Source organism: Electrophorus electricus, chromosome 2 (genome assembly GCF_041902795.1).
Source record: "Electrophorus electricus isolate QZ-2024a chromosome 2, ASM4190279v1, whole genome shotgun sequence".
Taxonomy (NCBI): domain Eukaryota; kingdom Metazoa; phylum Chordata; class Actinopteri; order Gymnotiformes; family Gymnotidae; genus Electrophorus; species Electrophorus electricus.
This window is the reverse complement of record NC_137498.1, coordinates 7,433,980-7,460,161: the sequence shown is the minus strand read 5'-3', so window position 1 is coordinate 7,460,161 and position 26,182 is coordinate 7,433,980. Positions and strand designations below refer to the sequence as shown.

At 38.6% G+C, this 26,182-nt stretch overlaps 3 long non-coding RNA genes and 1 pseudogene across 5 annotated transcripts in view; 1 reads left to right on the top strand and 3 right to left on the bottom strand.

The window, feature by feature from the left end:
* Positions 1–5,219: 5,219 nt before the first annotated feature.
* On the bottom strand, positions 5,220–13,004 carry LOC145660110 (uncharacterized). Its single transcript, XR_014126270.1, has 4 exons — positions 12,890–13,004; positions 12,674–12,745; positions 5,637–5,790; positions 5,220–5,369 (listed from the first exon to the last, which is right to left on the bottom strand). It is a non-coding gene; the product is annotated as an uncharacterized LOC145660110 (long non-coding RNA).
* LOC145660108 (alpha-1-antitrypsin homolog) lies at positions 7,521–11,269 on the top strand (annotated as a pseudogene). Its single transcript, XR_014126264.1, has 4 exons — positions 7,521–9,269; positions 9,366–9,644; positions 9,822–9,969; positions 10,446–11,269. The product of XR_014126264.1 is annotated as an alpha-1-antitrypsin homolog (transcript).
* Positions 13,005–18,386: 5,382 nt separating the features above from the next.
* LOC145660092 (uncharacterized) overlaps positions 18,387–26,182 on the bottom strand; it is a 302,422-nt gene continuing 294,626 nt past the window's right edge. For both annotated transcript variants that reach the window (XR_014126258.1, XR_014126257.1), the window contains exon 4: positions 18,387–18,617. This is a non-coding gene — a long non-coding RNA (uncharacterized LOC145660092). The remainder of the gene's footprint in view (positions 18,618–26,182) is intronic.
* Positions 19,152–21,268, bottom strand: LOC145660106 (uncharacterized). Its single transcript, XR_014126263.1, has 4 exons — positions 21,124–21,268; positions 20,880–20,990; positions 20,700–20,767; positions 19,152–19,217 (listed from the first exon to the last, which is right to left on the bottom strand). It is a non-coding gene; the product is annotated as an uncharacterized LOC145660106 (long non-coding RNA).

Genomic DNA, 26,182 nt, shown 5'->3' with positions numbered 1-26,182 from the left:
AATGGAGGCCAATACTGGAGGGAGAGGATGAGGAAGAGCAACCATCACAGATGAGATCTGGGCTACTTTGGTTGATCACATAGTTAAGCATGTGTTGTCTTTCAGAAAAGCTGAGCAGGGGTCCAGCCTAATCTAAGTCACTACACTATAGTCAGTGTCCCTGAGCAGCACATGAGTGATGTCACAATGTGTGCAGCCATTAGCCAGAATGATGTCATTCATCATTATGTCACTCTTGGTCCCTACAACTGCCCACGTCATCACCTTCCTCCATACACTACACAACACACTCATTCCCCATCACCAGGGGACTGGACCAGAGCAGTCCAGGTTTGTTGTTGTCTGCAATAACAAGTTTCTGCCAGGCTGCTCTGGTACACACTGAACACCCATGATGTGTTGTGCTTCACCTTCCACCACTTCCTAAATCCTGTTGAGGAGTTCTTTTCAGCATGGAGGTGGAAGGTCCATGATCACCAGCCCCACCTACACATACACCTTCTCCAGGTGATGGAGGAAGCTTGTGGTGACATTGATGATGAAGCATGTCAGGGGTGGATATGTCACTCCAGGTGGTACTTCCCTCACTGCCTGACCAGACATCTGTGATGTTGATAAGATCTTTTAGCCAAACCCTTGCAGGAGACAAGATGCACCCTAATTTGTTTCATTATTACAAGCCTATTTTGTTATCTTCTATATATTACAGTATATACAGCATGTGTGTTGCAGTAATGTTCATGCAAAAAATGTTACTTTCCCCTTGTAATTGTGTTTTACTTTATGGTGTGTATGTACTGAATATACATACATAGTCTGTATATTTGTGAAAATACATGTACGTGTGAGTACTATGACAGACCTTAACAGCAGAATGCTGTGCTCTGCAAAGTGGAAACTTAAAAAACACAAGCTAGTAGTGTTTTCCATTTATCATATCAGTGTGTAGTTGCCATGCAGAAAAACCCATTTATATTTGTATAGATGCTTGATGCAAAAATATCATTTTGGAAATAGTTTTGGATGAAGTGTTTGCTTTTCATAAAGCATGTGACATTTTGTATGTCAACACTCATGAGATCAGAATCCTCTGTAGTCTCTCCCCCAAACCCACACCCACTCCCCACTTTGGAAAACACACAGAAGCACCAAACACATACATCATACACCACATGTAAAATACTGTACCACATATACAAATCAACCACAAGGCAGCTGGATACAGAAGTGGGTAGTAGACAAGAACTGCATCATACACAGAATGAACAAGTGAGGAATAAATAACACAAACAGAAATAAACAAGTGAGCACATTTTACATACATACACATATATACATATACATATACATATATATATATAGATATAGATATATAGATATATATATTAAAGTTTTATAAAAGTACAAACTTATAGACCGAAATTTTCCTAGTTAGAGTCACAATACTCTGTTTCTTAATTTTGTCAGTCTTAGTAATGTTCCTACAATTCCTACCTTATGCTGGTCTGAAGTAACTAATTAGCAATTAGCAAGTAATTAGCACCGGTTACTCTCTACCGGACCGAACCACAGCGCAGATTTCAGTGCCACTTAACAAATAAAGTCAACAAATTTACTTTATTCTCCCTTAACCTGGGTGGACAAGACATATTTGGAGTCCATATTTTGCTCCTTTAGTTTAGAACAAAAGCTGCTAACATTGCTAACAAACACTGGAAGCCAACAGCTACGATAGCTAATAGGATTTGTAAATAAGTCAGATATCGAGCTACATGTCTTCAAACCTCATCCAGGTTGCTTCCCGGTGACGTGTTTCTTAACTTGTCTAGTTCACAGTGAGTTATACGACACACTAGTCTGGGAGACATTTATTAACACTTGGATGCGGTTTGACCGGCTTGAGAGAAGTTTGTGAGCATGTATTTACGAAGGCTATATTTGAGTTGCTGTAGACCTCCAGTGTTTGTTAACAACGTTCGCATTTAACTGCTTTTGTTCTAAACTAAAGAGGCAAAATTTCTTGGTCGATAGACCGAATCTGGGGTAAGTGATGAGCTATTGCTCTTTGCTGATCCCAGATATAAATACCTTTGTGTCAATGAATGTATGAGGATGACAACACCTGTAGAGAAAAGGTAACACTCACCATCAGCAGTGTGGAGCACAAGGAGCAGATAAACACACACCTGCATTCTTACTGAGTTACACACACACTACACACAGCTACAGCAGGACTGCTGATACACACCATACACACTCTTCAATACAGTCTACTGAATGACTTCACAAGTACACTTATAGTGGAGAGGAAGTGTATTCAGATGAAACTCTGACGTACTTCTGTCCGCAAGATACACACAGCAATACATTTGGAATGTTAATTTGAATAAGTTTTGCTTTGACATTTTAATTACACATGAACTAATAAGAACTGTTGATGCTCCTAAATTTTGACTCCGTTCTCTTAATTATGGGTAGGGGTGAGTAAATACAATAACTAATAATGTTACAAAGGCATAATTATCTATAACACTATTGTAAATGTCACTGTACTGTTACCACCAATAGTGATTATTCAAAGTAACACTGACTCTGTCCCCATGTGTTAATTACTTTCTCTGATTGTTTGATTACTATGATTACTTATTATTATGTTCTAGTCTTAGTGCTAATGTGGATGTCTGTGTGATGTCATGGAAAAAGGCTTCTTCCCACTGACCACATGGTACAGCCCGCTGCGTGCAATGGGAGTTCACTATTGATTGTTTTTTGTAACTTGTGTCTTATTTGTGACCACGACCCCTTGTTATTTCACACCTGCACCTTATTTTGTGTTTCATTTATGTTTGTATTGAAACTCCTGTATGTGTGTAGTTATTTGTCGGTCATTATTTGCGTTATTTGTGGTCAGGTTAGATGTTTCTCATGTTGACACGGCTTATTGTGTGTGAGTGCCATTTTGCATATCGTTCATGTCTCATAAATGTCTGTGGGAGGTCTGTGTGTCCTGCTCTTTGCCCTGTGGTACTCGGCTGTCACAGAATGACCGACCACCACAGTACACTGACACTCACAGGACTTCGCTCAAGGTTGAGCTATCGGACAGCACAGAACAGGTGTGCCCCGAGGTGAAGTGTGCTGCTCCAACACTAGGGGATATTCCTCTAGCCATGGCTACTCCAGAGGGCTCCCTATCACTGACATCCCAAGCTGCTGCCTGGATCCCTGGATGTTGGGGAGAAGACTGTGACTGGAGCTCGCAGAAATATAATACTGACATAGTGTTTAAAACAAAACTGCTGAAGGTTATTATACCTATAAGTGGAAAGAGAGAGATCTGATTAAAATCTCAGTAAAGCTCAAAACTGCTTGTGTACAAAATTGAAAACTGTAGATAGTTAATTTCTCTGTAATATCTTCACACAATATCAAAACATATCAGAATTTTTTCTTCTTACCTTTATCTGGGGTCTCTGTGCTGTGAGGTCCAGTAAGTCTTTGATATGATGCCATGGTTGAAGGTACTGGTCTAGTCTGGATTTTGGTCACTGGAGAATAGTGACCAAAACAGAGAACAGGTCCTCCCACACGAGCATGTGGATTCATATGTCCAGCTGTGGATGGGCAGTCAGTGGAACACCCAGGTACCAAAGTAGATCATTATAGACACACATTTCAAGTAAACTGTTATGTAATCATAATAATCATGTGATTAAGAAGTACAACTCCATGATGATCTTTAGAATGTCCTACGTGGAGATGGCAAAGACATTTGAAATGAGAGATGCGGGAGGTTTTGTAAGTTGTCATGTGGTATGTCCTCTTTCTTCCTTATCAGTCAGTGATCTATCAGATATTCTCACATTGTCAGTGAGGATGGTCTCATTCTTAGTTAAGCGGCTCTGTCCTTTGTCATAGTGAGTGAAATGTATGCTTAATGTATGCTTAAAAAAGCAACATACAGGTGAGTTTTTTTTTAAAGTCTGATCTGATGTATTTTACCTGAAACAGTGAGTTTCATGTCTGTGTATTCACCCCCATTAATATTACACCTGTAGTCTCCCTCATCCTCCTCATTCAGGTGTGATATGAGTACACAGATCTCCTGGAGAGTCAGCAGTACCCAGCTGAAGCACAGTGAAGAAAAGACACAAACTCAGCACCACTGACCTCACAGCACACACTGACCACTATACACCCAGAACTCCACTACCACTGTGGACACACACTGACTCCAGCAGTCTCTCAGCAGCACTTCAGTCCACCAGACCCTAATGTCCACCCAGCAGAGAGGAACTGGGAACAAATGAACTTGGCCAGAGCTCTTATTTCTTCTTTTCATTTTATCATTAGTGGTTCTTTTTAGACTTCCCCAAACACACATGGTGCTACATCATTCTCTGACTGTTGAGAACTCTTGCTGTCATTTCCTGTTCTGGTTAATATACAACCTGAATTATCCTTTGTGCACCCAGTCACACATGTCCACACATATGTCTACACACACACACACACACACACACACACACACACAGGTCTGCAGTGCATGTGTATATTTGCCTTGAGTACCCCCACACACACTCATCTGTTGTACGTGTGTGTATGTCGTGTGCTGTCCTCCTCTATCCTGTTTAGTGCTGATCTGTGACTGTCTTACTGTATGTGTGATGTCCCTGCAGCAGGAGTGACACATCACTGACTACATGAAGAACTATCTGACTGCTCCTCAACGAAGCCTGTCATACCTACACACACTGTTTTTAGGACTGTGGCGTGAGTGAGTGAGCTGCAACAGTTATTGTTACATTGAGTTTCTTTCGTTGTCTTCTGTGCCCATTCTTAGTTTCTCTTTGTTTGCTCTTTGTTTGCTTTTACTTAGTTTCTCTTTGTTTGGATTTACTAAAATTGTGTGCTAAACATATATTCAGTGCTAACATTCCTCTCAAGGTGTCTTTCTCAACATCTCAAAAAGTTTAAGTCAATGTTACACAATCAACACAACTCAGAGTTCTTATTCTATATGTTACATTCTACATAAAATTCACCAGGTTGCCTTTACATTATGTGATGATGTCATTAGTCTGATGTTACATTATCAGTTATGATGTGTATGATGTCATATCCATTCAACCATTTCACTGCGAGTTATACTGTGTATGACTATGTATGTGACAAATAAACCAAACTTGAACTTGATCCTGAGTTATCATTATTTTTATTCATATGGTTCCTCTTGCTAAAAAGGACACTCTGGGAGTAACATTAGCTAATGTTACCTTAAAAAAAATCAAGAGAATTCCAGATTGATCCTTCCCAAAAAAACTGTTGAAGCTAAAATTGTCCTGGGGAAATGTTCCTGTGGATTGTGGCTGTGAATTAGAAAAAAAGACAAACAGTTCACACTGTGATTAATCTCCTTAGTACCTTCAGGAAGGAAAATAAAATGATTCCTACTTATTGCTTAGTGTCATCAAGGACTGTTTTACAATGTAAGTAGATTTTCCAACAGTTAACTAAAAGGTTACGTGGGTGAAAGGAAGTTAATGTTTATAATTTCTCTTACATTATCCTAGGGGGAAATATAAACATGCTGTGACACTGTATGTGTGCTTCAATTAAATAGTATTAAGGCACACCTCAAATCCACAATGTGCACCTCATCTCCATCAAGTGGACCTCCACCAGGTAGACCTCATCTTCACCAGGTACACCATAACTCCACCAGGCAGAATTTAACTCCACCAGGTAGACATCAGCTCCATCAGGCACTCGTCAGCTCCACTGGGAGGTCTGTAATATGTAAATTAGAGTCACATGTAACATTAGCATTCCTGCTCGAATTCTTAATCAATCATTTCATACACATGTGTCACTGAATCCTGTGGAACTGGAAAATGTACAAAACAGAAATGTCAAGGGGACAAATGTAATGACACAAGCTTCCAGTTTGTTTGCTCTTCATGTATGCTGGCTGATCATGAAGGACTTTCCACAGAACTTGGTGCCAACTCTCAGACCTCTTATTCTATCAGAGTTCACAAAACAGTTTATTCAGCTCATGTCCTGAACTTGTGCCAAACCAAATCTACTAAGTCAATAAAAAATCTCACAAGCTTAAGTCTGCTTGCCTGATCTAGTTAGAATAGCAGAAAAAGTACAAATACTCTTCAGCTAACTTTAGGATCAAATGAACACTGGACACAACATTTGAACATTTGACTCTTTGTATGTAGGTTAGCTAAGAACATGATCATAAGAAATCTCAGTAATACTGGCATGCCAGGCACTGCAGGGACAAGCTTCATAACCTTACCAATAAAATCATGTGCTAAATAAAACATATAAGGGGTTTAATTCCATGTGAGCTGGAATTGAACTGAAAATCAAACTTCACTGCGTGCACAATGCTGTTCTCCTTTTAGAATAAAATTAACAATATACTTCAACAGCTCCAGATCTGCTTTCTTTGAGGGGCAGTAAAACATAATGGGTTGGCATGTCATGCTCACAGACCGGAGAACCTAACCACTTCCGTGTTTTCACACTATTGTCTGTTTACATCTCTCTCTCTCTCTCTCTCTCTCTCTCTCTCTCTCTCTCTCTCTCTCTCTCTCTCTGTTTTATTCTGTTCCCTCGTCTGTTGTGCTTTCTCACTGTTCTCTCGTCTACGTTGCTTTCTCTATTCATATTCGCCTGTCTTAGTTCTCTTTTCGCGTCAGGTGTTGTCCCGTTACTTCATTTATGTTTAGGTTTCTTTACCATTTTCATATACGATAGTGTTGTGTGGTTTTCCTTTTTGTTCCGTTACCTGTGTTTGTCTCTTATCTTTAGTCTCGCTAAAGTAGCCTGGTCTGTTTGCTCCCCTTCCTTGTTTCTTCTTCCCCCGCTTGTCTTAGTTTTATGCTTCGTTGTTTTCCCGTTTGTCTTTCCTTAAATATTTATTTCCCTAATTTACGTAGTGTTCATCCTCACCCTGATTAGCCTGTTCTTCTTTTGTTTGTTCCTTGGTTTTGTCCTGTATTGTGTTCTCCTGGTGTTTATTAAACTTGTTCCTTTTCACTGTTCTGTCTATAGTTTCTTTTCTCCTGTTTTTGATTCCGCTCACTCGCATGTCAGAGACGATGGTACTACGCACGTGTGTTCGCCCTCCACCTTCCACGAGTTACGCACGTTTAGTCATATTTTGAAATCCAGAACTGTATTAAGGGCTTGATTAGAGGAGGGATGTGAGGAGATGCAGTAAAAAAAATACATGTGGACAACCAACCGTTTGTAAAACATATCTCCCTTTCCACGACATTTGGATTGATATTAATGTGATGTCATTTAAGATGTCTTACTATTGTCACTCTAACCTTATGTGTGATTTACACGCTAAGTTACGTTGGGTATATCAGGAATTCCTCGTGTCAAACGAGGTGGATCCGTAGAGTCTCGATCTTTCTCTTTACATTGGTGACTCAGTGGAGGGTTTGGTGCGTCATGCATCTGCCTTGGATGATTCTAGAAATGCAGCAAGATCTATGCACTTTATTCAAGAAGAAAAACAATAACCAGCATTAAGCAGTGAAAGATGCTTGGAGTTAATAAAAAGAGAAAATCTTGTCTTAATATATAATTATATGCGTTTTTTCTTTGTAAAAGCAAATAAATGTTACACCATCAGCTCACACTACAGTAGGTCTGGGCATTTAAACCACATAAAGGCTCAGAAACAGAGTTTGCAGCTCATACTGATGGTAAATGATGACAGTAGAGCTAATGATACAGGCTTAAATTGAAATATGAGGTAAATAACTAAAATAAAAATGCATACACCTGAGACTGAAACGTGCTGTGTGGCCAAATGTGCGCTTTCAAAAAGCTTTCAAAACTTGCTGCGATGGCGAGGAATTGTTCAAGCCATGTGAAGGTTCTCAGAGAGTTCAGTGGCACTGAGAATACAAAGAGCTCTGAAAGTACTAAGTACAAGTTCAAAGCTAATATGAAAATAAGACAAATATTATATAGAATATGTCTGATAAATAGAACAGCATTTATGTACTCAGATTGGTTACATAGCTCACATAGTTTACATAACCTCACAGGAATCAATAACAGAGCTAATGAGGCCAGAGTACAGTGTTTTGGCATCAGTAATGTTAATTAAAGGATGAAAGCCGTGCAATGTTCCTGCTCTATTTGAAACAGCTCCTCAGTGGTTAATGTTTAAAGGACTGACCTCAGATTACAGCAAACAGGGTATAAAATGAATGAACTGAATCCCAACAGTCTACTGCTGACAGGACGGGTATAGTAAGTACATGTACTGTAATATGACTGATATTCTGGAGATACAAATAATTGTTTTCCTCAGATTTTGTTTGAACTAAATGACAAACACTTCAACAGTGATCTATTACATCTTTAAAAATGTAAAAACTGAATTAAAGACTAGACCCAGAAGAAGTAACCATACAAGCTGTGACATATACACCTCTCTTTGTTATGAAAATCCATGCATTGACTATTTTCTAATGTAATAGTTGTGCTTAAATGAGCCTGTATGTGTTACATTTTAAATCCGTGCTATGATTCTACAGGTGTTAAAATGTAGGGGAATGTCCAGTGCTGTTTGATGGTTGTCCTCATACTGTCAGTGGACTGGACTGTAGGCATCAAGGACCAGGATCATGATCATGACCATTCAGCAGATCACCATCAACATTTCCATCATGGCAACGATGCAGCCCACCCCCACCACGATGGAGAAGACAAACCCTGCCACAAACTCTCACCCCACAATGCAGACTTTGCTTTCTCCCTCTACAAGAAGCTGGCCAGCCATCCTGACACCCAGGGCAAGAATATGTTCTTCTCTCCTCTGAGTATCTCCATGGTTGTATCCATGCTGGCCCTGGGGGCCAAGGGCAATACCCACTCACAAATCTTCAGCACTCTGGACTACAGTACCCTCACAGCTGATCAGGTCAATGACGGCTATGAGCACCTTCTCCACATGCTGGACCACAGCCAGGATGGCCTACTGTTGGAAATAGGAGGAGCTGCAGCTGTACAAAAAGGCTTCAAGCCTGATGACAAGTTTCTGAAAGACATCTAGCACTTCTACAAAGGTGAAGCCTTCAATGTGGACTTTTCCATACCTGAAGTCGCTGTGCAGGAGATGAACAAGTTAATTGCCAAAAAGACCAAGGACATGATCACTGATATGGTCAAGAGTCTGGATGCTGCCACTGTGATGATGCTCATCAACTATATGCATTTCAAAGGTAAGAGTAGACAAGTAGAATCCACTAGAGATTAAAATAATTTTTCATGTATTTCACTTGAACTGCAGTAACCAGTTTTGGATTTCATTCTCTCAGGTAAATGGGAAGAGGCTTTTAAAGTGGAGGAAACCAGCAAAGGTGACTTTCATGTGGATGAGAACACCACAGTGTCTGTGGATATGATGAACAGAAATGGTGAATATGACTTCTACTATGACCAGGGCAACTTTACAACTTTACGTCTGTTATCATGCTGCCATATAATGGAAACGCCTCCATGATGATCGTCCTGCCTGACCAGGGAAAAATGGAAAAGGTGGAGAAACACATCAGCAAGGATCACCTCAAGTACTGGAAGGACAAAGTCCACAAAACGTAATGTATCATGAAATGCTTTTAAAAATAGAATTTCACTTAAACATGTTAAGTACTACCACAAACCTTTACTCCCTGACAAGGTCACCAATGGCAAAAATGTATTAAATAAATCTTTTTGCTTATGCTATTCCATGTAAGAGTGTGTTTTCCTGACTGATCATCTCTGTTCTCCAGCACTTTGGACTTGTATATGCCAAAGTTCTCAGTGTCTGCTTCCTCCTGTCTTGGGGACACACTGAAGGAGATGGGAATGGTTGATGCATTCTCAGACAGCGCAGACTTCTCTGGAATCAGTAAAGGCGCCAAATTGGCAGTTTCCAAGGTATGTGGTAAACCCTTTAAGAGATTTGCTGTCATGTCTAGAGTGTCACATTATAAGTTTGGGAAATATTGTTTAAAACCTTCTCAGTAGACGTTTGGGGGGTCTTTGGGGCAAAAAATCAATGTGATCATTCTCTTCTGTTATGGGAAATTTGGTGGGATCTTGGCAGAGACTGCCCATCTTAAATATCCAGTAGAATTTAGACTGCACTCTCAGCTTCAAATAAAAAATTGAATTTTTAGGTTTGCCTCTCTTGATATGATACGATGTGAAGTTACACTTATACAGCGCCTTTCTCAGTACCCAAAGACGCTTTACACTGCACAATGATTTTACATTCAGTCAACACACTGGTGAGATGCCGCAGCCAAATTCCAACTGCTGTCCATCAAGGACTGTTCAGATGTTAATGCATCTACTGCTTACATACTTTAAAGTGTCATTCAATGACTGCCCAGATTGGTCCTTCCCCACAGGCCCTGCACAAGGCCATCCTCAGCGTGGATGAGCAGGGCACTCAGACTGCAGCTGCCACAACTGTTGAAATCATGCTCATGTCAGCGTTGCTTTCAAAACAGAAGTCAACAGACCGTTCCTAGTCTTCATTGTGGCGAAGAACATCAGGAGTATCCTGTTCATGGGAAAGATAACCGACCCCACTGTGTAGACATCTCCGACACAGTCTAGTCAGCAGTTCGATGGGAGTGCTACTGAATTCTCTCTCATATCAATTAGCAACAAATATAGTCACGTCTCTGTATTATCTCGGAGCAATGAAAGGCTAAAGGTTGTGCTAGTTTAGTGAGCTACATATAGAAGGGACTTCATTTAGCTATAATTAAACTTAAAATTAAATGCTCCTTTCAGACTTAGTCCAGTTCCCTTACACCAGATATGAGAAAAAGTAACAGACTGTTGGATTATTTCTGATGGCACAGTGAATACAGATGTACACAAACCCAGGCATCTGAATGGAAATAAAGTTTTTGAGTGATATTTGAATGAGTCTTCATTTGTTTTGACAAACCAATCATGGCAGTCTGTAGCACACAAATCAGGGGCAGTTCAACATTAGGGATGTTGGTCATATATATATCATATATATCAGTGTTTCATACAAATTTGAGTCATATGGAACTATGTAATTCTAAAACAGACATAGCGATGTGACAGACGTACATTAAGCTCCAAACTCTAACTGTACTGTGACTCATTTATAAATCAGTTTTGAGTTATTTCCCAGTGCATTGTCTTGTATGTTGATTCACTATGATGATCTGATCACAGCAGTTGGTGCAACATCCAGGCCCCTCTGAGTCTGTCAGGGTTCAAAATCAGATTTATCACCTTTGATTTGGTGTCAGATAAAGTAATAAGAATTACACTAACGCTGTGTCTAAGCTAGTAACTGGATGGGCCATATTTGTAAAAATATGTATACAGTTGTAGTTTGTCCATTTGAACAGTAACTGAGTCAGAAATCAGACTTCAAAATGCTGTTCTCCATTTAAAGAATGTACAATGTATGGTAGCTAGGTCTGACATTGAGGATTTTAGAGGGGATCTCATTTTTTTTAAGATGGTGCATTATAGAGTAAACATTTTTGTTCTTTTTTCAAATTTATTTGATCTTATATGACTTAATGTCTGTACTGGATCTGAAAACCCCCTTGTCCTGTAACAGATATCTTAACTTTATTATATATCTCTAGGATTAGGTAAAACCATGCGTATTAAAAGTAATATGTTTTAAACCATTTTATTCTTAGATTTAGTGCTTAGATATTTACCAAGGCCCAATCCCCTCTCATTTTTCCTCCTACCCCTTGTTTTCAAGTGTCATCTTGACCCTTGGGACTGAGTTACAAAGGCTAGTGGTTGAAATCTTCCCCCTTGCTTCTGCATCCATTTTTTCAATGATTCACAAGGGATTCTGATAAATTTCTCCTAATGCACAATTTGAAGTGAGACTCTGAATCCCTCAGTTAGGAGGGCCATTTAGCCCTAAGACCTCACCCTAGCCCTCTATCAGACACTCAACACCTACTCATGAACACAGTTGTCAGTGTGTGCTGGGAGGTCAATGGTGTTTCCATTGAGATAAGGAATTACATAAGCTGAGATGCTCAGTTTATGTTTTCTCTTTACTGTACTTCCTCTCACTAAACGTGAGTGTGAAATTCTCTCTTAATGCTGAGTGACATGAAACTGTACATATATGTGATAATCTATAAATGTTATTAAAGTTAGTTGAATCATTCAAGATTTATTTGGCCAAATTAGAATCATAACCTGGCTGGTCTTAGAATGAAAAATATGATTAAAAGGTCCAGAATGCAAACAGGCTATATCTTTGCATGAAGTAAAGTTATTAATCAAAAATAAATCAAAAAGTCAAAAGATGTTATTTCAGAAACTGAAAAGACAGGTTGGGGAAAATAAAGGGAAAAAAGAAATAGAAAATAAATTGGTAAAAAGAGCTGGGAAAAGTTAAAGAGTAGGGCTAATTTTGTTGGAGCGCTTGGCACAGGACAAGGTGCTTTTTATAGCCTGCCATGCTCGTCTGAAGAAGATACGTACTCTCTTCAACTTCTTGCATTCTGAGCCTTTATATTTGAAATAAAAGTAGAATTTTTAAACTGGTGTCCATGGAGTGGATATATGTAAACTCTGATTATTGATGTGGTGCTTTGATGCTACTCACCAGCTGGGGTGTTCTCCACTTTGACTGCCTCTGTAATAGTTTCCACTACTCCACCCAGATCCTCTGTTACATCTACAGAAGTTTATTTTTCCCAAAAATCAATACAAATGCAATTACATAATAAAGTAAAGGCACATATTTAAAGTGAACAAACATCATGTCCTACTGTGTGTTCTTAATGGAAAGCTAGATTTATGCAAGAAAGTACATCTGCACCTTCTACATGGGCGCTATGGTCTAAAGAGCAAATATCTTCCGTCGACTCTGTGATCATAAAGTGTTCAGCAGTTCTGCTCCGGATGGTATGAACCTCCTTACAGTCCTCCTGTTTCTTAGGTGAGAAATGAGAAATAATCAGTGATGAATTGTAAAGGAAATGAATCATCCATTGACCACGCCTGGGCAGTGGAAACTTCACTATTGGACAGCATATTTTGGACTACTATCTGTACAAGTCAGGAAAGTGTGAAGGCTCAATAAATAAAACTGTGGATACAGTCTATATAAATAATTAAAATTATAGTATAAAATGATGTAGACACTTACACTTTCTCCCAGATTGGCCGAGTAATGCTGCTTAAACCCAACAATGGTAGCAGGGTCTCTATGACTCTTGTGTCTTCTGGTAATGATATTAGTAATGAAGTTGTCCCTTGGCATCTAGAAAGGACAGAAGAAAGCTCTATTGTATTGAACGATAATAAAGCCGTTTTATTTCTTTTAAAAAGTCAACAGTTTGTATGTGTTTTTGGACAACTAAAAAAAATAAATTTTTAAAAATTAAAGATTTATTCCTAAGAAGTAATTGAATTTGAACTGAAAATTAGGCTTTGATTACAACACAATTTTCTATAAAACAAGGCTTATTTTACATGCATTTGTGCAGAGGATTACTTTTGTAGCCTAGTTTCATAACGCTATGGAAATGAGAAATCAAAGCTAATAGATTTTATTGTTTTATATAGTTATATAACAGAACAAATGGCCAACCTTAGCTCAATTTCTTCTACAAATGTTAAAAATGTGAATCACAGTTTGCCTCTTGTCCGACAGTGCATAATGGCCACAATCGTGGTCTTACAGAGGCTTTTCTAAAACAAGCACAGAAGTCACTTTCCCTTGTCTCAGTCAACACATTTCATCTAATGGAGTTCAGTTACGCGAATATTTTCATCTACTTCCCCTTTTATTCATCAACGTTTCCTTTTAGTTAGTTCATTCTCTGCTCACTTATGCCGCATTTTAAAATATTTGTGCCGTCCGTTAAATTAAACAGCTGTGACGGCCCGAGTGCCGCAGGTCCCACAAACTCCCTTGACGTAGACAGACGTTTATTAGACGAACACGAATAACGAACACAGTGGCGCTCACACCAAACAGGCAAAATGAACATGTGCAGCATTGAACACAGCTTACAAACATAAAGTGCACCACGTACGTGAACATTAGCGAACACAGACCGACAGGGATACACACACCAACCGGGGTTTAAACACACACAGACATTAGGAGAATAACCCGGTGCAGGTGTGTGTGACTACATAGTCGTGGTTTCACACAAGACCATGAACTCAAAGTTCTCTATCATTAAAATGTAAGTTCTCATTTTAAATTCGCATATTGGCTACTTGTTTATAATACGATTCCGTTATCAAATATTTAGTATCTGCCTTTGTAGATAAAATTAAATTCTACTTACGTTTTGTTTTCGTTTCTCAGTACCTCTTATGCGTGAAGAATTGTTTGTAGTCTCTGTTGATGTTTTGTCTAAAATGATCGTCATTGGCAAATCCACTCAATAAACTGATCTGGGGTCAGAAATAGAATGACACACATTATGACATAATGGAGCGCTAAATTCTGTTCAGTGACTGTTTAGAACAATGACAGAAGTGCAGCTGAAATGACATTATAGTCTCATATTATAAATCACATTTTAAAATCATTTCCCCCTCTTTACGCTATCATTTTGTTATCTGGCTCAGATTAAAAAATCTAAATAAACAAAGTAAATATAACCTATACATGTAAACTATATATTAATTAATTAGTAATCATTCCTTATTGGTCACAATACAATGTTCAACAAAACAAGGCTTATCTTTACTCGGGTGTTTCAGTACTAAGGCTACGCAGTTATGCAAACACTTTCTTGCATAATATATGCTTATATTATGAAATTGAGCAACTAGACAAACAGAATTAAATGCTCCATTCATTACCGCTTCAAATGGTTTATTATTTTTTTTAAATATATTTTTTAAAAGTGCAGGATTTTAGCCCCAAAATATATCCTATATGAAGTGACCTGCATTAAGGAATTAATTGTTGATGTCACTTACTATTATTATTGTTAGTAGTAGTAGTATTTAGTGGGGAATCATTTTATGGTGTTGATTGGAGAATATTATTAAATAAATTAATCTTACCATCAGTAGTAGTTGATGAAATTAATAACTTCTAACCATTTGGAGATGTCATTGTTGTAGTAGGTTTAGTTGAAACTGTTGGACTTGATGTGTCCATTGGAGTAAGAGTTACAGGTTTATATGGAGCCTCTGCAAGAATAGAAAAGTGTGGTCAGTTCTAAGTATGAACTCTGTTTCTGTACTGTTTACTCTCACTGGAGATCACTTCCCATGTGTTTCTGTTTGTGTTGTATTTATAGCAGGTGAAGCTCTCCGGTCTGGTGTGTATATCAGTGCAGGAACAGGGCAGCAGCCTGAGCGCTGCAGCTGATATGCATGAGATTTAACTGCACCACAATAATACATTGATTTCAAGATTTGGTTTTATGACTGATGGCATTCTAAAAAGCAAATCGTAATTGTTCAAATTCTACCTTATATGCTCAGATAACATGGAGTGCCTCTTATACGTTATCAGAAATATATGACATGTCGTCTCTAACTGGACTCCTACTAGATGTTTTCAGTGTTTCTTATAAAGTAGCTACTGAGTAGATATTTGATGATCTACAGATGTAGAGAGAAAGTCACACTCACCATCAGCAGCAAGGAGCAGATAAACACACACCTGCATTCTTACTGAGTTACACACACACTACACACAGCTAAAGCAGGACTGCTGATACACACCATACACACTCTTCAATACAGTCTACTGAAAGTTCTGACAACTACAGTTACAGTGGAGATGAAGTGTATTCAAATGAAGCTTTGACAAACTTCTATCCCCAACACACACAACAAATATAGGGAGGCAGTAGGGTTTTATAACTTTTGAAAAGTCATTTGGTGTGTCCTCTTTCTTCCTTAACAGTCTCACATTATAAATGAGAATGTCATCATTCTTACTTAAGTTGGCTCGGTCCGTTGTCACAGAGATGTGGCGGCCCAGTGGGACGGACCCAAAATGACTCCCTAAATGCTGTTAGTTCAGTCCAGCACATCTGCCCCTTTGTACATGCATCATTTATGCACGTATTTAAACACATCTGTCACTGGAGTGGTTGTCGGTCTATGTTCGTGCTCAGGTTGGTGTTAATGGTCATTTAATAAATGCATGTCTTCGTCAAGAGACGTCTGCGCTTCCTGCTCCTTGCCTTGCGGAACTTGGGCTGTCACAACAAACAAAATATTTATATTTTCTTATACCTGCATGCGGGGGGGTGGCATAATGTGAATAAGTGAATAAATCATATAAAAGCAGACATTGTGTTCACTTTGTTTTCAGTAGGCTACACCAAAAGTGAGGAGGAGGCCTTCAGTATTTTGAGGAGTTCCCTTCAGTATTCTGGGAAGAGTCTCATATATAGTCAGGGCCATTGGACCTGGACTTCACCGTCTCTCACACCAATCTTATTCCCACTTCCTAAAAAAAGAGAGAAGCCTGCAGCCAAGGGATCAGTTAAGATGAGGCAAAAAGCAAAAGTAAAAATAATGTATATGTAACATGCTGCAACCATCCCTGATCTGGGCTGAGCCCGTCCCCAGGGTTGGGGTCAGTTGCAACATCTGACTTCTTCTATTCTATAAATAAGTGGATGTCATGTGTAATCATTTAGCATTTTTTCTTCACAAACTCAAATATTTATTGTATAAACTGAAAATTCTTTAGGATTTAGCGTTGTTGTGCATCACTAAACTAATATTTAGTTGTATAACTACTGTTTCTGAGAACTGCTTCACATCTGTGTTGCATGGAGTTGACCAACTTCTGGCTGCTGTAAACAGGTATTCCAGCCCAGGATGCTTTGACAACTTTCCACAGTTCCTCTCCATTTCTTGGTTTCGCCTCAGAAACAGAATTTTTGATGTCCCCTCTCAAGTTTTCTATCGGATTAAGGTCCGGAGATTGGGCTTGCCACTCCGTAACTTTAATTTTGTTGGTCTGGAACCAAGATGCTGCTAGTTTGCTGGTGTGTTTGGGGTCATTGTCTTGTTGAAACATCCATTTCAAGAGCATTTCCTCTTCAGCATAAGGCAACATGACCTCTTCAAGTATTTTGATATATGCAAACTGATCCATGATCCCTGGTATGCGATAAATAGGCCCGACACCATAATAAGAGAAACATCCCCATATCATGATGCCTGCACCACCATGCTTCACTGTCTTCAGAGTGTACTGTGGCTTGAATTCAGTGTTTGGGGGTCATCTGACAAACTGTCTGCGGCTCTTGGATCCAAAAAGAACAATCTTACTTTCATCAGTCCACAAAACGTTTCTTCATTTCTCTTCAGGCCAGTCCATGTGTTCTTTGGCAAATTGTAACCTCTTCAGCACGTCTTTTTTTTAACAGTGGGACTTTGCGGGGGCTTCTTGCTGATAGATTAGCTTCACACAGGTGTCTTCTAATTGTCACAGTACTCACAGGTAACTTCAGATCGTCTTTGATCACCCTGGAGCTGATCATTGGCTGAGTCTTTGCCATTCTGGCTATTCTTCAATCCATTCAGATGGTAGTCTTCCGTTTTCTTCCACATCTCTCTGGTTTTGTTTTCTATTTTAAAGCATTGGGGATCATTTTAGCTGAGCAGCCTAACATTTTCTGCACTTCTTTATATGTTTTCCCCTCTCCAATCAAAGTTTTAATCAAAGTACACTGTTCTTCTGAACAATGTCTGAAACAACCCATTTTTCTCAGATTTTCAGAAAGAAATGCATGTACAATATGTGTTGGCTTCATCTGTAAATAAAGGCCACCTGATTGACATCTGTTTTTTCACAGAAGGAATGCCCTCACTAATTGAACTCCACAGTTATTATTTTGAACACGCCCGTTTCAATTAATTATTCAATTACACAAACGCAGGAGCATGCATATCATGAATGTTGGGTCTCATGGTTTTCTATGACTCTGCTACACCTACTGGTAAATTATTTACCGTGTAGTAATATAATTTCTGATTAGTCATGTTGGACTGCTATTATTTTGAACACAACGATATATATATATATATATATATATATATATATATATATATATATATATATATATATATATTATTATTATTCCAAGTGTTGCTTGTTGACATTTATTTTGAATTTGTCTTATTTTCTCTTAAGTTGCAGTGTAGTCATTTATAGTTTTATTAAAACTCCTCAGGAACTGCAGTGTCTCTTTTATAGCTTTACAATGTAATATAACTGAATTTTAATTGAACCTAAATAAAAATTAATTGAACAGTTGTTCATCTATACAGTGCAGGCTATACAACTCTAGGTAGGAGGCTAGGCAGGACGCATGAACGAGCCGACAAAAGTTACGTTTATTAACACCAGACAAAAGACAATGTAGCACATAGGCTAATACAGTCAATCACCGACAACATCCACTACTAAACAGGAAAGTTATATACATGCACAGTAACAACACAAAACAAGGAGCAGGTATGAAACACGGGGAGGGCATGGCCATATGAATGAACACACACGCACACACACGCACACACACACCCACCCACACACACACACACATCTGGGAGGAGGGGCCGTACTGTGAAAATTTACACATCATTTTTTATTTCATTAAAGCCAAAAGCACTACTACTAAATAAATTACATGCAAAAAAGCTAACAATTCACAGAAGTATTCAAGTTACCTTTCAGCAGATTAACCCCTAATGAGGCATTTACAGTGATGAAACAAATAAAATACTTGCCATTTATTGGCTACCATACATGTTTTTGTATGTTTGTTTTTTGTCCATTTGCTTGATTGCATTTGTTTGTGTGTGTGTGTGTGTGTGTGTGTGTGTGTGTGTGTGTGTGTGTGTGTGTGTGTGTGCGTGTGCGCGTGTGCGTGTGCGTGTGTGCATGTGTGCTTAATTTGAATTTAATTTGATGCTGGCATATTCTGTATAATCTGCATTATCCATTGGAGTGGATGCTGGTTTGGTTTTCTGACTGTGTACTACAGTGGAGTAAGTGACATCATCCTGTAGGAATAACACATTAACAATTGTTACATAACACACATGTTTACAAAACACACATTCAGTATGATGCACACCTGTTCTTGTGATGTTTTGCATTTTGCTATTGGATTTACAGTTGCGTATAGGACACACGAATCTTCCTTTAGAAACACAGAAATGAAAAATTAGCAAACTTGTGTAAACACTAAAACACACTTTCACAAAAATACTGTATATAGGAGTCTATACATGCACACAAATGCACAACTGAAATGCACCAATTACCTTTATGCACCTGTGACCATCATGCAAAAGGCAACAACAATATCCTATATGTGGTGTGAAATCACTGGTACATGTCCAGAACATGTCTACGTTTTCATATGAATGCAGTGATAAGAGCTGTGCTCCATAAGGGCACAGGTGAAGTGAAACACAGGTAGAATTTAGTGGTAAATCATCCTTGTTCAAAGAAGGACAATATAACCAGCCTTAATATCTACAGGTCAGAAGCTTTAACATCAGTAGTCATGAAATGCTTCGAGAAGCTGGTTCTGTTTTATGTCAAGTCCATCACTCCCACCTCCTTGGACTGATATAGTTTGCATACAGAGCAATCTGCACTATGCACAGTCACAATCAACGCTATGTCTGTACTCATCTGGACCTTCTAGGATCCTATGACAGAGTCATGTTTGTAGACTTCAGCTCGGTTTTCAACACAACTAAAAGTAAAACCCTGCGTCTGTCAGGGTATTTTCAACTACCTGTCAGATAGAAAGTAGCTTGTGTGCCTGGAACCTTATCTGTCAGAGCCCCTATCCATCAGCACTGGGGTTCCTCAAGGCTGGACACTCTCAGCCCTCCTCTTCTCCTGCTACACCAACAAGTGCATCTCCAGCTATCATCAAGCAAATGACCCTAACAGGCCTCGTTAGCAACACTGACGGGACTGCTAGTGGAGTCAAGTGGCTCGTCTGGCTTTGTGGTGCACTGAAAACAACTTGGAGGTCAACATGCAAAAAGCAGTAGAGATGGATGATATATTTCTGAAATAAGACAACTGTCCATCTCCCTTTGTAACTCAGTACAGTAAGTGATGTGGAGTCTGAGCTTCCTACACACCACCATCTCCACTGATTTCAAACTAGAGATCACAACAGCCATCATCAAAATCGTTCATCAGTGTATCAGGAGCTGCTTTATATCAGAAACTCAACATGGACCCCATACATCTAGGGAACCCCACACACTATCTGTATAAAACCCTCTGCTCAGGTATTTGGTACTGCTTCAACAAAACCTGAACTTCACAACCTGTGTTTTCTCAAAGATGGTTTTCCTTTAAAAAAAAAAAAAAATAAAATAAATTAAAAAAGTGCTGCATGTGATATATGTGATCCCTTATTTGAACTGTATTGTACTAATTGCATTGTATCATCTGAACCCCCCCCCCCCAGTATTCAGATACAAAGTAGCACAGCAGAACAATTCTGTAAACACACACACACACACACACATACACACACACACACACACACACACACACACACCATGGAAGATTTGACCTTGAAGGACGTGTGCCAGTAATGATGTGGAGGTTGTTTTTCTTATGTTACAGTGGATGGTACGTGAGCATTCACCTGTGTCTCCTGCTCTCTCTTCTCTTCTGTTTGCCCCTTTCTTAGCCTCGTTTGTCCATGTCTCTGGACTACATTAGAAAACCAGACAGTGTGACCCACAACTTGTATGCATGCATGCATGTGTATGTGTGTGTGTGTGTGTGTGTGTGTGTGTGTGTGTGAGAGTGTGTGTAGGTGTACCTTTGTATCTCCAGCACAAGACCCCCACGAGACCCAGCAGCAGGAGGAGGACAGCTCCCACAGCAATAGTCATGAGGATATATAATAGACCACGTGCAGGGTTTTGGAGATCTGAAGGCAAATGTTATACAAATGTTATGTGTATTTGTGTGCATGTTAGTGTTTGTGTTTTTACACAGCATGCATTTTAATTGCTTTTTAAGATATTAGGAGACCATGTTGATATGCAGTAAATGCATGTTACCGTCAGTCAGAGTCTTTGCACTGTCAGTAGTGGAAGCGTCAGCTGGAGCCTTTGCACTTGTTTTGCCATCAAATCTTGATGTAAATTCTGTTGTTGAGATTCCTGGAGAGGGAGATGTGTTTGTTAGCATAAGATGGTGTACTGCTTTAGTACTACTTGTCGTTGCAAGTTTGGCTACAGTACTGACCCATTATAAATGTGTATAGGAACATTCAGGGTGGTTTACATTCGTGACACTAGTAGACATGTGATTGCACCTGACTGGGGGGGCAGGTGAACAAGCTCATCAGCGCATGATTAAAAGTTTATTTAAAAACGAATTTTTATAATGAAGTGTTGACTTTCCAAGTAATGATGTTATATTAGAGTTAGCACTAATGAAATGGAATTATCCCTCTTGAGCATTGTGATACGGCCACAAAACAAATGAAATTATGTCAAAATAAAATCCCCAATGAAGTATTAAAAGTATTTAAAATATATATTTTAAATTTGTTTTATATGTTGATCAAAAAGCTGTCAATTTAGGTATATAGCCTGTAATTAGACGTCTGTGGTTGGGAAATACAGTTTATTACTTTATTGACAGTGTCATAGTCAGGACACATGAAGAAAAATGCCATTTTCAGGTAAAATATGTCTTTGGACAATTGGGAAAACATCTAGTACTAGGTAAGGAGCCAAAAACAGATCACTTCTATCATTTTGGGTATAGCCTTTGTCAAACTAGTGTGACTGTACCAGTTTTATGCTGGTACTTTCTTAGGAGACATGATTTTGGACTCATGAAAATGTATAAAACATATTTATTTGGACAACTGGGAGCACATCTTGTATAAGGTGATAAGTCAAAAACAGTGGATTTCTGTCATTTTGTGAAGTATTGTGAAGTAAAACATTTTACATCAAAATTGTATGTCCTGACTATGACAGTATCAAAGTGCCAGTGCAAAACAGTATTTCCCCAACCACAGTAGTTTGAGGTTTCAGTTCACACAGTTCCTACTTACTGTTTGTGGATGGTCATAGTTAGGACACATGACTATTTAATCAAAATGTCAATATGAGGTAAAATAGATAAAATAGTTATTTGGACAACTGAACACATCTAGTACTAAACAATGAATCAAAAACACGACATTTCTCTCACTTTGGGAGTATAAGATGTAGTGTGGCTGGGAAACAATTTTACACTGGCAGTTTATTGATACTGTCATGGTCCAACTATACACTTTAGAAATAACATGAAGGACAAAATGAAGGTCAGTGACATTATGGATTGTTTCCAGAAGATTAAGTCATAATTTAAATCCCAGTCAAGTATTTTTAAAGTACAAGACCACTTTAACCACAAATACACCCCTATAAAAATGGATGAAATGTATATTTACCCTGGACTTGTTTTAGCTGTCCTTTTGCAAACAAACACCTACCAAGCCACATCAGTGAGAAAACACCACTCCAGTGATCTGTAGCATTCATCCTATCTCCAGTATAATAGCCTTTGATAGTCTAAGAGTGCTCTATAGGTGTAACAGGTGCTACAGGTATAATGTAACACTAGTTTACTAAAGTTCAGTTTATTTGTGAGATTATCAATGCACTAAGAATACGGAGTGAGTCTGATGTATAGTTCTTCATATTCATTATGTATACAATCGTAATCTCCCTCATCTTCCTCAGTCAGGTGTGATATGAGTGGAGACAGATTTCCTGGAGAGTGAACAATACCCAGCTGAACTCTGTTTATGTACTGTTCACTCTCACTGGAGATCACTTCCCATGTTTTACTGTTTGGGCTGTATTTCTTCCAGGTGAAATGTGCAGGTTTGGCGTGTAGGTCTGTGCAGCTCTAGGGTAGCAGTACTGAGTCTCCTGTGTGTGCAGTGATGTGTTTTGTCTCCCTGTTGTTTTTTAATTGCTCAATTTAATACTGATTTAATACTCAACCTGTAGAAACACACCCTACTGTCATACTCCACCACATTTGCTTGTTAAATTAATAAATATTTACTCTAATATTATATGATTTTTAGCATTGTTCTAATGATATTCACTATCCTTATAACAATGATAGTTATAAGGTGTAACTGAGCAAATTGGTTGCTCCATTTAGGTAATAATTTGAGCTTTGTTTGATATTAAGTACCAATTTAACATTTTTTTAATATTTGATCAGAATCTACATTTCAAATTTACTAACATGTTTGTTAAGAGTGGTCTTCATAAGTCCTTCATAACAGCTAACACAAACCTAAATACACTTTTATAAAGACTGATTCTGACAGACAGCTGTCATACAGTCTTCTCTTCATAACACAATACTATCAGTTGATTAGTTGACATAACACTTCATTCAAGGGCTATAGGTTGTTTTTGTTTTGTTTTGTTTTGTTTTTTTACCTAAGTTTTAAATATGTTTCCAGTTAAAATAACATAACGGGACCCCCCAGCAGACAGAGTCGGCTGAGAATGAGGATGGCCACTATAGCCACCCCAATACCCCCAGAGAAAAATCGGGTCTGATGACCAATACCGTTTGTTCATCTTATGTAGCCCAGTTCTGTGTTGTTCCCGTTTGTCTGTCTTTATGCTCACTGTTATGTTTTATTATTGTTGTTCTCCGTTAGTCTTCCCTTAATGTTGTATTCCCTTGTTGCTCATTTCTCGCCCTCACCCTGTTCTCATATTATTATTCTTCTGTTAGCCTGTTTGTTCTTCATTCTATAATGTGTTGTTAGTCTTTGTCGAATATTAAACTTATTATTTATTTATTCTATTCAATCAGTTTGGTTAGTTATGGCGTCGTCACTTCACACGAGTGTTCACTCTCCACCCCTCCCGCGTTACAATTAGTTGTTGCTTACCAAGTGAGGGGTGACATCTTAGAACAGGCCAGACGCTTGTGGACAGCCGAGTTTTATTTGTAGCGGAATAAGCAACAATTGTAAAGTGAAAGAGGCGAGAGTAATGGCCAGATATACACACACCAGGGAATTGCTCAGTACATGCTGATAGACCAGCGATAATACTTTGCAGGGAGTGAATGGAACCAGAGAGAATAAATAGCATAGCAAAGATGAGACACAGGTGGCACTAGTAAACTGGTGATGAGGATCTGGTGAGGTTGTGCCGGGGAAGACGGGAGTTGCAATCATGGATTGAGGGCGGTTGCGGGACATGAGGTTACTAGGAAAACTGAGCAGATGTGAACACCTCAAACCACGTAGTACCTTCCTGTTCTTGACACTGGCTGGAGAGGCTGAAATGAAAACTCCTATATGACTCTGTTATAAATGAACGCTTTGACAATGATTGTCATGACACTCAATTGAAAGTGTTCTGGCCTGATCTATAAATAAGGTGTTTTATTTTGTTACTAATAAAATGTAGGTTGATCTCTAATGCCACACCATTCTACCAGTCACAGAAAGATCAGACAATATATGTATAAATCTGTGATAGAGCATCAGTGTGGAAGCATTAGAATTCTTTATATCAAGCCAAGTGCCACATATAACACATGCTACTGATCACATTCTTGAACTACCAAATTGCCACTCTTGGGCCCCTGAACAAGGCCCTTAACCCTAAATTGCTCAAGTTATACTCAGTCATAATTATAAGTCGCATTGGATAAAATCAATTTGTTATTTTAGCATTCTGTTTCTAATGTTTGATCATTCATGATCACATATGTAATTTTTACATTAGGCTACTTATGTTTATCACAGTAAAGGATCCAATACTGCCTCTTGCATTGTGATTTTAACACTGCCAGAATGCAATGTAGACAGAATAGGTGGGTTACATAAAGGATCCAATCTCTGTACCGCACATTTAGTAGGTTAAACCCAAAGTTAGGCTAAGAGAATGGTGAAGCCCTGAGAAAGCAGGATATATTATAACTAAGGAAGGTTCCTTAGTTATAATATATCCTGCTTTCTCAGTCACACATTTTCTCATAACACATGTTAGATTTCTCATAACACATGCTAAATTGTAATTACAGGCATAATTTGGAATCAGATCATTTCTTGTAAGTTTTATGTGCATTACACCTTTGCCTGCACGTCTGCCATTGGTTGTAGGTAAGTGGGACAGGGGTAAATAATTACAGTAACAGAAACTTGTAATGTCAAACTGACATCAACATGGACTAAATCAACTTTTATGACTGTTTGTTTTACGCCTATTTGCAACTTATCATAGCAAAGCATTACCTCTTATTTTAGATGTTTTAAATCTAAAATCTAAAATAAGAACACATTAGTGATTTTGATCCAGCTGATCCACCTACATTAATGATCTGCATACTGCAGTTTTCAGAACGATAATTTAAAGCGGAGGAAGACAAATTGTGATGGAACATTTGATACTAAGACATCGAAGCTCACATCACACAGTGTACTGAAGCTTGTATCAGTTACTATTACCACTAATATTTCCAATAAACGTACTAATAACACGTGACTAATGATGTTTGAAGCTTCAAAGGTCACCGAACCACAGGATGAGGGTGAGACTGTTTCACAAGTTTGGCACTGTCCTATAATGTATCTTTTTACTAAAAAATTGGAAATGTGCTAATTATAGAAGTGAAAAGTGAGAGTAAATGTTTCATAACGCCAACCTGTTGTCTCCCAGTATAGTTTTGTATCAAGTTTTCACATAAAAAGGGAAACAATGATTTTAAACAAATTATTTCAGAATTTAATTACTAATTACTAAACATCATTACTGATCATCCATTTTTTTTAATGACATGAAGGCGGTGCAGTGTTGTATTGTTTATAGTGCTGCGCCATTTTGAATCTATGGCTGCTATAATTTCTGAAAAGCACCAGGTGTCGCTGTTTTGTCACCAGCATTCAATGCTCCAAAGCTTCGAGTCCTTCAGCAGTACAATAAGGAAGAACCTCAAACGCTTCACAGGACTTCGTCTGCACATCATTACCAAGAAGGAAGTTAAACAGTAAACACTAGAATAACGAGCACCCGAATAACGTTACCAAACAACAATAATCTCACGGGAGGACGAGACCGCGCACGCTCAAAG